Genomic DNA, 12,500 nt, shown 5'->3' with positions numbered 1-12,500 from the left:
GATTAAGGAGTTGCTCATTTTAGAGCTCACCTTTCCATTCACCACCTGCAAACTTTGGATTACACTTTCTGTGGATTGTATATACACTGGTGGACACTCACATTGGACTTATCAACACACTGGGGTTCTTGGACTGTTTTTAGGGTATGGACAAATGAACTGTATTCTTTTAACAGAGTTTACCTGTTTTTAGGGTATGGACAAATGAACTGTATTCTTTTAACAGAGTTTACCTAGTTTTATCGTGTTGTTTTAAAGTCTTTTATGTGAACCTTGTAAATACACCAAATCTATTTAAACCAATTTTCTTTTATGTCTCATTCTTTTAACCACTAGTCATCTCTCACAGTTAAATCTGACCCCATTTTAGTCTTGTAACTCGGCTGATAAGGCCGATTGTTACACTTTTATGGGAGACCGCCTGGGAATACCAGGTGCTGTAAGCTTTTGCCTTTTCTTCACTATTTATATAATATGCTGGCTTTTACGGAGGCTGATCTTTAAATAGCCCACTTTTTGGAGCAGCCTTGGCTTATGGCCATACCGCGCTGAGAGCGCCCGATCTCGTCTGATCTCGGAAGTTAAGCAGCGTCGGGCCTGGTTAGTACTTGGATGGGAGACCGCCTGGGAATACCAGGTGCTGTAAGCTTTTGCCTTTTCTTCACTATTTATATAATATGCTGGCTTTTAGAAAGACGTGTTTTACCACTCTATTTATTACAATCATTTAAATGTATTATAGAGTTTTAAGTGTTTTACATGTTTTTTAGGCCATTTTATTACTCTTAACATTTTAAGTGTATGTGTCTTTAATAAATGGATGGTTGGCCTGTCATGTGACTAGACACATGACAGGAAGCAGGAAGTACAACTGTATAAGAGAGCAGCATGACAAACAAAGGACAGTCACCAAACTGTTGGATTAAGGAGTTGCTCATTTTAGAGCTCACCTTTCCATTCACCACCTGCAAACTTTGGATTACACTTTCTGTGGATTGTATATACACTGGTGGACACTCACATTGGACTTATCAACACACTGGGGTTCTTGGACTGTTTTTAGGGTATGGACAAATGAACTGTATTCTTTTAACAGAGTTTACCTGTTTTTAGGGTATGGACAAATGAACTGTATTCTTTTAACAGAGTTTACCTAGTTTTATCGTGTTGTTTTAAAGTCTTTTATGTGAACCTTGTAAATACACCAAATCTATTTAAACCAATTTTCTTTTATGTCTCATTCTTTTAACCACTAGTCATCTCTCACAGTTAAATCTGACCCCATTTTAGTCTTGTAACTCGGCTGATAAGGCCGATTGTTACACTTTTATGGGAGACCGCCTGGGAATACCAGGTGCTGTAAGCTTTTGCCTTTTCTTCACTATTTATATAATATGCTGGCTTTTACGGAGGCTGATCTTTAAATAGCCCACTTTTTGGAGCAGCCCTCGCTTATGGCCATACCGCGCTGAGAGCGCCCGATCTCGTCTGATCTCGGAAGCTAAGCAGCGTCGGGCCTGGTTAGTACTTGGATGGGAGACCGCCTGGGAATACCAGGTGCTGTAAGCTTTTGCCTTTTCTTCACTATTTATATAATATGCTGGCTTTTACGGAGGCTGATCTTTAAATAGCCCACTTTTTGGAGCAGTCCTCCCTTATGGCCATACCGCGCTGAGAGCGCCCGATCTCGTCTGATCTCGGAAGCTAAGCAGCGTCGGTCCTGGTTAGTACTTGGATGGGAGACCGCCTGGGAATACCAGGTGCTGTAAGCTTTTGCCTTTTCTTCACTATTTATATAATATGCTGGCTTTTAGAAAGACGTGTTTTACCGCTCTATTTATTACAATCATTTACATGTATTATAGAGTTTTAAGTGTTTTACATGTTTTTTAGGCCATTTTATTACTCTTAACATTTTAAGTGTATGTGTCTTTAATAAATGGATGGTTGGCCTGTCATGTGACTAGACACATGACAGGAAGCAGGAAGTACAACTGTATAAGAGAGCAGCATGACAAACAAAGGACAGTCACCAAACTGTTGGATTAAGGAGTTGCTCATTTTAGAGCTCACCTTTCCATTCACCACCTGCAAACTTTGGATTACACTTTCTGTGGATTGTATATACACTGGTGGACACTCACATTGGACTTATCAACACACTGGGGTTCTTGGACTGTTTTTAGGGTATGGACAAATGAACTGTATTCTTTTAACAGAGTTTACCTGTTTTTAGGGTATGGACAAATGAACTGTATTCTTTTAACAGAGTTTACCTAGTTTTATCGTGTTGTTTTAAAGTCTTTTATGTGAACCTTGTAAATACACCAAATCTATTTAAACCAATTTTCTTTTATGTCTCATTCTTTTAACCACTAGTCATCTCTCACAGTTAAATCTGACCCCATTTTAGTCTTGTAACTCGGCTGATAAGGCCGATTGTTACACTTTTATGGGAGACCGCCTGGGAATACCAGGTGCTGTAAGCTTTTGCCTTTTCTTCACTATTTATATAATATGCTGGCTTTTACGGAGGCTGATCTTTAAATAGCCCACTTTTTGGAGCAGCCTTGGCTTATGGCCATACCGCGCTGAGAGCGCCCGATCTCGTCTGATCTCGGAAGCTAAGCAGCGTCGGGCCTGGTTAGTACTTGGATGGGAGACCGCCTGGGAATACCAGGTGCTGTAAGCTTTTGCCTTTTCTTCACTATTTATATAATATGCTGGCTTTTAGAAAGACGTGTTTTACCGCTCTATTTATTACAATCATTTAAATGTATTATAGAGTTTTAAGTGTTTTACATGTTTTTTAGGCCATTTTATTACTCTTAACATTTTAAGTGTATGTGTCTTTAATAAATGGATGGTTGGCCTGTCATGTGACTAGACACATGACAGGAAGCAGGAAGTACAACTGTATAAGAGAGCAGCATGACAAACAAAGGACAGTCACCAAACTGTTGGATTAAGGAGTTGCTCATTTTAGAGCTCACCTTTCCATTCACCACCTGCAAACTTTGGATTACACTTTCTGTGGATTGTATATACACTGGTGGACACTCACATTGGACTTATCAACACACTGGGGTTCTTGGACTGTTTTTAGGGTATGGACAAATGAACTGTATTCTTTTAACAGAGTTTACCTGTTTTTAGGGTATGGACAAATGAACTGTATTCTTTTAACAGAGTTTACCTAGTTTTATCGTGTTGTTTTAAAGTCTTTTATGTGAACCTTGTAAATACACCAAATCTATTTAAACCAATTTTCTTTTATGTCTCATTCTTTTAACCACTAGTCATCTCTCACAGTTAAATCTGACCCCATTTTAGTCTTGTAACTCGGCTGATAAGGCCGATTGTTACACTTTTATGGGAGACCGCCTGGGAATACCAGGTGCTGTAAGCTTTTGCCTTTTCTTCACTATTTATATAATATGCTGGCTTTTACGGAGGCTGATCTTTAAATAGCCCACTTTTTGGAGCAGCCCTCGCTTATGGCCATACCGCGCTGAGAGCGCCCGATCTCGTCTGATCTCGGAAGCTAAGCAGCGTCGGGCCTGGTTAGTACTTGGATGGGAGACCGCCTGGGAATACCAGGTGCTGTAAGCTTTTGCCTTTTCTTCACTATTTATATAATATGCTGGCTTTTACGGAGGCTGATCTTTAAATAGCCCACTTTTTGGAGCAGTCCTCCCTTATGGCCATACCGCGCTGAGAGCGCCCGATCTCGTCTGATCTCGGAAGCTAAGCAGCGTCGGGCCTGGTTAGTACTTGGATGGGAGACCGCCTGGGAATACCAGGTGCTGTAAGCTTTTGCCTTTTCTTCACTATTTATATAATATGCTGGCTTTTAGAAAGACGTGTTTTACCGCTCTATTTATTACAATCATTTACATGTATTATAGAGTTTTAAGTGTTTTACATGTTTTTTAGGCCATTTTATTACTCTTAACATTTTAAGTGTATGTGTCTTTAATAAATGGATGGTTGGCCTGTCATGTGACTAGACACATGACAGGAAGCAGGAAGTACAACTGTATAAGAGAGCAGCATGACAAACAAAGGACAGTCACCAAACTGTTGGATTAAGGAGTTGCTCATTTTAGAGCTCACCTTTCCATTCACCACCTGCAAACTTTGGATTACACTTTCTGTGGATTGTATATACACTGGTGGACACTCACATTGGACTTATCAACACACTGGGGTTCTTGGACTGTTTTTAGGGTATGGACAAATGAACTGTATTCTTTTAACAGAGTTTACCTGTTTTTAGGGTATGGACAAATGAACTGTATTCTTTTAACAGAGTTTACCTAGTTTTATCGTGTTGTTTTAAAGTCTTTTATGTGAACCTTGTAAATACACCAAATCTATTTAAACCAATTTTCTTTTATGTCTCATTCTTTTAACCACTAGTCATCTCTCACAGTTAAATCTGACCCCATTTTAGTCTTGTAACTCGGCTGATAAGGCCGATTGTTACACTTTTATGGGAGACCGCCTGGGAATACCAGGTGCTGTAAGCTTTTGCCTTTTCTTCACTATTTATATAATATGCTGGCTTTTACGGAGGCTGATCTTTAAATAGCCCACTTTTAGGAGCAGCCCTCGCTTATGGCCATACCGCGCTGAGAGCGCCCGATCTCGTCTGATCTCGGAAGCTAAGCAGCGTCGGGCCTGGTTAGTACTTGGATGGGAGACCGCCTGGGAATACCAGGTGCTGTAAGCTTTTGCCTTTTCTTCACTATTTATATAATATGCTGGCTTTTACGGAGGCTGATCTTTAAATAGCCCACTTTTTGGAGCAGCGCTCGCTTATGGCCATACCGCGCTGAGAGCGCCCGATCTCGTCTGATCTCGGAAGCTAAGCAGCGTCGGGCCTGGTTAGTACTTGGATGGGAGACCGCCTGGGAATGCCAGGTGCTGTAAGCTTTTGCCTTTTCTTCACTATTTATATAATATGCTGGCTTTTAGAAAGACGTGTTTTACCGCTCTATTTATTACAATCATTTACATGTATTATAGAGTTTTAAGTGTTTTACATGTTTTTTAGGCCATTTTATTACTCTTAACATTTTAAGTGTATGTGTCTTTAATAAATGGATGGTTGGCCTGTCATGTGACTAGACACATGACAGGAAGCAGGAAGTACAACTGTATAAGAGAGCAGCATGACAAACAAAGGACAGTCACCAAACTGTTGGATTGAGGAGTTGCTAATTTTAGAGCTCACCTTTCCATTCACCACCTGCAAACTTTGGATTACACTTTCTGTGGATTGTATATACACTGGTGGACACTCACATTGGACTTATCAACACACTGGGGTTCTTGGACTGTTTTTAGTGTATGGACAAATGAACTGTATTCTTTTAACAGAGTTTACCTGTTTTTAGGGTATGGACAAATGAACTGTATTCTTTTAACAGAGTTTACCTAGTTTTATCGTGTTGTTTTAAAGTCTTTTATGTGAACCTTGTAAATACACCAAATCTATTTAAACCAATTTTCTTTTATGTCTCATTCTTTTAACCACTAGTCATCTCTCACAGTTAAATCTGACCCCATTTTAGTCTTGTAACTCGGCTGATAAGGCCGATTGTTACACTTTTATGGGAGACCGCCTGGGAATACCAGGTGCTGTAAGCTTTTGCCTTTTCTTCCCTATTTATATAATATGCTGGCTTTTACGGAGGCTGATCTTTAAATAGCCCACTTTTTGGAGCAGCCCTCGCTTATGGCCATACCGCGCTGAGAGCGCCCGATCTCGTCTGATCTCGGAAGCTAAGCAGCGACGGGCCTGGTTAGTACTTGGATGGGAGACCGCCTGGGAATACCAGGTGCTGTAAGCTTTTGCCTTTTCTTCACTATTTATATAATATGCTGGCTTTTACGGAGGCTGATCTTTAAATAGCCCACTTTTTGGAGCAGCCCTTGCTTATGGCCATACCGCGCTGAGAGCGCCCGATCTAGTCTGATCTCGGAAGCTAAGCAGCGTCGGGCCTGGTTAGTACTTGGATGGGAGACCGCCTGGGAATACCAGGTGCTGTAAGCTTTTGCCTTTTCTTCACTATTTATATAATATGCTGGCTTTTAGAAAGACGTGTTTTACCGCTCTATTTATTACAATCATTTACATGTATTATAGAGTTTTAAGTGTTTTACATGTTTTTTAGGCCATTTTATTACTCTTAACATTTTAAGTGTATGTGTCTTTAATAAATGGATGGTTGGCCTGTCATGTGACTAGACACATGACAGGAAGCAGGAAGTACAACTGTATAAGAGAGCAGCATGACAAACAAATGACAGTCACCAAACTGTTGGATTGAGGAGTTGCTAATTTTAGAGCTCACCTTTCCATTCACCACCTGCAAATTTTGGATTACACTTTCTGTGGATTGTATATACACTGGTGGACACTCACATTGGACTTATCAACACACTGGGGTTCTTGGACTGTTTTTAGGGTATGGACAAATGAACTGTATTCTTTTAACAGAGTTTACCTGTTTTTAGGGTATGGACAAATGAACTGTATTCTTTTAACAGAGTTTACCTAGTTTTATCGTGTTGTTTTAAAGTCTTTTATGTGAACCTTGTAAATACACCAAATCTATTTAACCCTCTGGTGCTCTTCGTTTAGCAGTCACACGTGTGCTCTTCGCGGTCAGAAGTGACCGGACACCTGTAACGCATCCTGTAATTTTTTCAGTAAAACCATTCCAATTCATTTTTGTTTAATAATATTTTTTCTTTTTTCTTTTGAATTTTGAGAGGGTTTGGATGTAATAATGAATATTTATGCTGTAATTAATATCCATTTTTTGCCATTGAGAATAATAAAAAATTTTAATTTAATTTTTTTTTTAATTTTTTTTAAATGAATGCAGTATTTCAGGTTGAAATAGAGACTCAGCCATTCAACACTAATTTTTGAAGGCAGATTAGCGCCATCTGTTGGTAAAAAACGAGAAAAACATCTGTAATGGCAGGTGTAACTTGATGCCTGTATAGTAAGCTACAAAGCAGCTTGTGAATTGCCTAGTTGTTTTTAGACAATTGATTCAGCATTTTTATTAGGTGGAATAGTTGAACATACATTTAAACAATCTCAAAGACTATTTATTATCCAGTTTGGGATAGTTTTTTGTTATAAATATGATTTGAAGTGTTAATTTTTTGTATATGCAAGAGAGTGTGTGTCTTTTGCACTCTGGATATGTAATTTTTTTATACATATATTTTTATTTTATTTTACATCTTCTCAATTTGCTGTGTTTCAGTTCATTTGTGCATGTGTGTGTGGATGTGTCAGAAAGAGACAGAAAAATTCTGTACATTTTTGTATTTTTGTCGATTTCCCATTCATTTCCTGATGTCGGTCATTTTTGACCAAAGAGCACAAGTTTTCTTTTTTTTTTGGAATCGTGCCCTCATTTTTTATGTGTGTCCATAAAAGTCACTGAATTTGGTAGTGTTCTCATGAAGCTGTGATTTTAAAAAAAAATTCAAAACCGTTTTGGTCAAAAGTGACCGAATAGAGGTGAGTATATTAGTGTGTGTGTGTGTGTGTGTGTGTGTGTGTGTGTGTGTGTGTGTGTGTGTGTCTGTCTGTGAATGGGTGTGTTTTAGAGTGTCACCCCTTCATTGCTGTGTACTTTTTTCAGCATTGTGGAGGATTTGTAGATTGTACACACAAAAATTCTCTGAATATTTGTATTTTTGTCAATTTCCCATTCATTTCCAATGGTCGGTCATTTTAGACCGAAGAGCACAAGTTTTTATTTTATTATTAGTTTTTTTTAATCGTGCCCTAATTTTTTATGTGTGTTCACATTCCAAATGCCATAAAAGTCAATGAATTTGGTACTGTTCTGTTGAAGCTGTGATTTTTTGAAAAATTCTAAACCGAAAATGTTTTGGTCAAAAGTGACCGAATAGAGGTGTGTATATTAATGTGTGTGTGTGTGTGTGCGTGTGTGTGTGAATGGGTGTGTTTATGAATGGGTGTGTTTTAGAGTGTCACCCCTTCACTGCTGTGTACTTTTTTTCAGCATTGTGGAGGATTTGTAGATTGTACACACAAAAATTCTCTGAATATTTGTATTTTTGTCGATTTCCCATTCATTTCCTATGGTCGGTCATTTTAGACCGAAGAGCACAAGTGTGACTATTTTTTTTACGACCACTTAGCCTGCTTGAATCATGCCCTCAATTTTTTTTTGTGTTGACATTCCAAATGGCATAAAAGTCACCGAGTTTCATGTCATTCCGATTAAGCAGTGATTTTTAAAAATTCAAAACAGAAAATTTTTCGGTCAGAAGTGACCGAAGAGCACCAGAGGGTTAAACCAATTTTCTTTTATGTCTCATTCTTTTAACCACTAGTCATCTCTCACAGTTAAATCTGACCCCATTTTAGTCTTGTAACTCGGCTGATAAGGCCGATTGTTACACTTTTATGGGAGACCGCCTGGGAATACCAGGTGCTGTAAGCTTTTGCCTTTTCTTCACTATTTATATAATATGCTGGCTTTTACGGAGGCTGATCTTTAAATAGCCCACTTTTTGGAGCAGCCCTCGCTTATGGCCATACCACGCTGAGAGCGCCCGATCTCGTCTGATCTCGGAAGCTAAGCAGCGACGGGCCTGGTTAGTACTTGGATGGGAGACCGCCTGGGAATACCAGGTGCTGTAAGCTTTTGCCTTTTCTTCACTATTTATATAATATGCTGGCTTTTACGGAGGCTGATCTTTAAATAGCCCACTTTTTGGAGCAGCCCTCGCTTACGGCCACACCACCCTGAGAGCGCCCTAGAGCAAACCAGGAAGTGAGTTGGCAGTTTGTAGTGTGCAGTAGGTGAGATAGGCTCACCATTTTTCTGGGTGTTTTTTCACATTTATTTTGTTTGTTTTTTAGTTAGAAGGAGTTTTTTTTTTTGAGGAAGGTTTTTTTTAACCCCAAACAGGTCTTTCTGTTTGGGGTTTGAGACAACCAAAATATGGATTTAATGGACAAAGAACACGGACTGGTAAAACAACATGAGATGGGAAATGCGGAACCAGGATTTGTTGCAGACATAACTGAAAGGAATATAAATGAAAGACATGGAGAAAACAATAATGAAACGTGGGCGACGGTGGTTTCAAGGAGGAAACAAGAAAGAAAAACAACTGGACAAGAACGGAAAGGAGATCTACAATCAACTGAAGGTATTGAAATTGAGAAAGAAGTTGGAGACAAAAGAAATGTTTTATCTCAACGACAACAAATGATACAGAAATTAAGCAAACAAACAAGGTATCAGAGGGAATACAAGAAAGAAGCAACATTAACAATGACTGTTAAAGATATAGAAAATATAACAATACTAATGATAATTAAAGCAGTTGAAGAGAAAGTTGGAATGGGAAAATTGATCGGACTGAGAAGAAAAAATAATTATGATTTTGAAATGACTATGGAAAGTGAGATGGACTGTGATTTGCTGTTGAATGGAATAATGATAAACGGACAAGAATGTGAGATAAGGAAATTGTGTGCAACAGAAAGAATGGTGTCTTTCTTGAGTCTGCCCAGCTATATTGAAGATGAGGAAATCAGTCAAAAACTAATCAATTGGGGTGTAACTCCCATTCTACCACTAAGAAGAAGATATCATCCCGGGACAACGGTGGCAGACGGAACACGATTTTTGAGGGTAAAGTTTCCACAAGAGGTGACGTCTTTACCATACAACACAAGCTTCAGGACTGAAGAAGGAGTGCAGTACTTCAGAGTGATTCACGATAATCAAGTGAAGACATGCAGGATCTGTGTAAGTCCGGAGCATGAAAAAAAGGACTGCCCACAATTCACATGCAGAAATTGTCTTGAGCAGGGGCATTATGCGCGAGACTGTAAAGTCCCGCGGTGCCAAGGCTGCCAAAAGACAATGTTAAGATGCAGATGCGAGATAGAAGACGAGGAAAATGAAGATCCAGGAATGGAAATACAAGAGGTAATGGGAGTTACAACAATTGAGAGGTTAAATGACTCACAAAGGCAGACGCAAGGAGAGGACGAGAAACAAGATGACGAGGAAGAGGAGAACAACAACATAGATGAGAATAAAGAAAAGAAGGAAGATGAAGAACAAGGAATGGAGATGGGAGGAGGAGCGAACAAAGAGGATATAAATTTGATTAAAGAAGGATTTTCTAAGGAACAGGACGATGTGGACACTAATGAACTGGACTACGAAAAAGGACAAGAAAAAGAAAAAGCTGAGGATAAGGGAATAAAGACACTGACTGAGGTAAGAGGAGCAGACAATGGGGGGGAAATTCGTGGAATGGAAAACAAAGGAAAAGAAAGATTGAATAGATGTGTAAAAACAAGAAAAGATGGCTTAGACATTCAACAGGTTCTTAAAAGGCAGAAGATAAGAAGAGAAGAGCAAAAGGAAAGACTGGAGAGGAGGAAAGCTGAAATGGGTGAAGTAAAAAATACTTTTTTGAAAGACAATGAAACGGATTGAATGGTGGGTTTTGGTTTTTCCAATCTTTTCTTTAATGAGCTCTATATCAATTGTATCGCTGAATGCTAGAGGATTATCCAAATGTCAAAAGTTTGAAAGATTAATGTGTCTGACCAAAAAATGTGATGTGCTATGTTTACAAGAAACGAAATGGGAAGATAAAATAAGTGATGAAATTAGAAAATTATGGAACGGAGAAATATATAGTAACTGTGATATGGAAAGGAAGAGAGGGGTAGCTATTTTAATAAGAAAAGGAGTATTTGAAGAAGTAAATATAGATTATAAAGACACAAAGGGAAGAATAATAATTGTTAAATTTGTGTGTAATGGAAAAGAAATGAAAGTGTGTAATATACATGCACCAAATGATGAAAGAGATAAATTTAATTTTTACAGGGATATGAATGAGTTAATAGAAAAACATGACAACATTATGGTGTTAGGTGATTTTAACACTGTAATACAGAGAATTGATGTAGATGATTCAATGGGATTTAGAAGAGATAGAGGGAGGAATGAACTACATAACATAATGGAGAAATATAATATGGTGGATGTGTGGAGAGAGAGGAATGGTATGAAAAGAGAATATTCAAGAAGACAAATTGTTGATAGAGTTCTAAAGCAAAGTAGAATAGACTTATTTTTATGTAAGAAAAAGGAAGCATATTATGTCACTAAGGCGTCTTACAAAAATTATAGTGAGAGTGATCATGATTTTTTATGGATATTGATGAATTTTAATGAGGCTGATAAAGGACCAGGGGTGTGGATATTAAATGCAGAACTTCTAAAAAATGAAATATACAGAATGGAAATAGAAAGTATAATAATTAATAGTGTAAATGAGGAAATGTATGAAATAGAAAAAGGGTTTTGGTGGGACATTCTAAAAAAAAGAATAAAAAAATTCTCAATGGAATATTCAAAAAAATGGCAAAAAGTCAAAAAGATGAAAGAAAATAAGATCAAAAAAGAGTGGGATGAAGAAATGAGGAAAGTAAATGAGCATGATGAAAATATTGATAAGATAATAGAATTACAGGAAGAATTAAAGAAAATAGAAGAAGAGAAGTGTAAAGGAGCAATAATAAGAAGTAGGGCGAAAGACATTGTAGAAGGAGAAAGAAGTACGAAATATTTTTATGAATTAGAAAAAACAAGACAGAGAGCAGATATAATAAAAAGTATTAAAACAGAAGATGCGAGGATTGTAGAAGATAAAACAGGAATTTTGGAAGAAGTCAGAGAATTCTATAAGCATTTATTTACCAAAAATGAGATAGTTTTAGAAGATGAGGAATTTGTATTAAGTAAAATACAGGTTAAAGTTAATGAGGGAGACAAAGAAATGTGTGAGAGTGAGATTACGGAATTAGAAATAGGAATTGCAATTGATCAACTGAAAAATGGTAAAAGTCCAGGAATAGATGGATTAACAGCTGAATTTTATAAGGTTTTTAAAGATGTGTTATGTCCAATTTTAAATGAAATATTTATAGATAATTTTAAAAAAGGGAATTTAACGAATAGTATGAAGAAAGGTATGGTGAAAATAATTTACAAGAAAAAAGGTGATAAGAGAGACCTGAAAAACTACAGACCACTAAGCATGTTGAATACAGATTATAAAATATTAGCCAAAATTTTAGCCAATCGATTGAAAATAGTAGTACCAAATATAATTACTACAAATCAAGCATATGCTGTTCTAAAAAGAGATATTACTGATGTCATTAACAATATAAGAGATATGATATGGTACATGAAGGAGGAGAAAGAAACAGGATATATAATAAGTGTGGATTTAGAAAAGGCTTTTGATAGAGTTGAACACAAATACTTGATACATGTGATGGAGAGATTTGGTTTTGGGGAGAATTTTTTAAAATGGATAAAATGTTTATATACAGATATAAGTAGTTGTGTAAAAGTGAATGGTTTTTTAACTAAAGATTTTAAAATAAC

At 37.4% G+C, this 12,500-nt stretch overlaps 1 protein-coding gene and 11 non-coding genes across 12 annotated transcripts in view; 11 read left to right on the top strand and 1 right to left on the bottom strand.

Annotated features, from left to right (window-relative positions):
- The window catches only part of LOC141305375 (uncharacterized), a 566,500-nt gene that overhangs the window by 251,174 nt on the left and 302,826 nt on the right, over positions 1-12,500 (bottom strand). The window lies entirely within an intron of this gene.
- LOC141308073 (5S ribosomal RNA) lies at positions 531-649 on the top strand. The gene has a single exon (XR_012346996.1). It is a non-coding gene; the product is annotated as a 5S ribosomal RNA (ribosomal RNA).
- Positions 1,451-1,569, top strand: LOC141308144 (5S ribosomal RNA). Its single transcript, XR_012347067.1, has one exon. It is a non-coding gene; the product is annotated as a 5S ribosomal RNA (ribosomal RNA).
- Positions 1,654-1,772, top strand: LOC141307480 (5S ribosomal RNA). The gene has a single exon (XR_012346433.1). It is a non-coding gene; the product is annotated as a 5S ribosomal RNA (ribosomal RNA).
- LOC141308143 (5S ribosomal RNA) lies at positions 2,574-2,692 on the top strand. Its single transcript, XR_012347065.1, has one exon. It is a non-coding gene; the product is annotated as a 5S ribosomal RNA (ribosomal RNA).
- Positions 3,494-3,612, top strand: LOC141308142 (5S ribosomal RNA). The gene has a single exon (XR_012347064.1). It is a non-coding gene; the product is annotated as a 5S ribosomal RNA (ribosomal RNA).
- Positions 3,697-3,815, top strand: LOC141306724 (5S ribosomal RNA). The gene has a single exon (XR_012345681.1). It is a non-coding gene; the product is annotated as a 5S ribosomal RNA (ribosomal RNA).
- LOC141308141 (5S ribosomal RNA) lies at positions 4,617-4,735 on the top strand. The gene has a single exon (XR_012347063.1). It is a non-coding gene; the product is annotated as a 5S ribosomal RNA (ribosomal RNA).
- LOC141305534 (5S ribosomal RNA) lies at positions 4,820-4,938 on the top strand. Its single transcript, XR_012344499.1, has one exon. It is a non-coding gene; the product is annotated as a 5S ribosomal RNA (ribosomal RNA).
- Positions 5,740-5,858, top strand: LOC141305554 (5S ribosomal RNA). Its single transcript, XR_012344519.1, has one exon. It is a non-coding gene; the product is annotated as a 5S ribosomal RNA (ribosomal RNA).
- LOC141307009 (5S ribosomal RNA) lies at positions 5,943-6,061 on the top strand. Its single transcript, XR_012345964.1, has one exon. It is a non-coding gene; the product is annotated as a 5S ribosomal RNA (ribosomal RNA).
- Positions 8,592-8,710, top strand: LOC141305495 (5S ribosomal RNA). The gene has a single exon (XR_012344459.1). It is a non-coding gene; the product is annotated as a 5S ribosomal RNA (ribosomal RNA).

The sequence above is a fragment of the Garra rufa genome, unplaced genomic scaffold, assembly GCF_049309525.1.
Source record: "Garra rufa unplaced genomic scaffold, GarRuf1.0 hap1_unplaced_002, whole genome shotgun sequence".
Lineage (NCBI taxonomy): Eukaryota > Metazoa > Chordata > Actinopteri > Cypriniformes > Cyprinidae > Garra > Garra rufa.
Note: the sequence above shows the minus strand (reverse complement) of the source record. Positions and strands in the feature narration are given on the sequence as shown.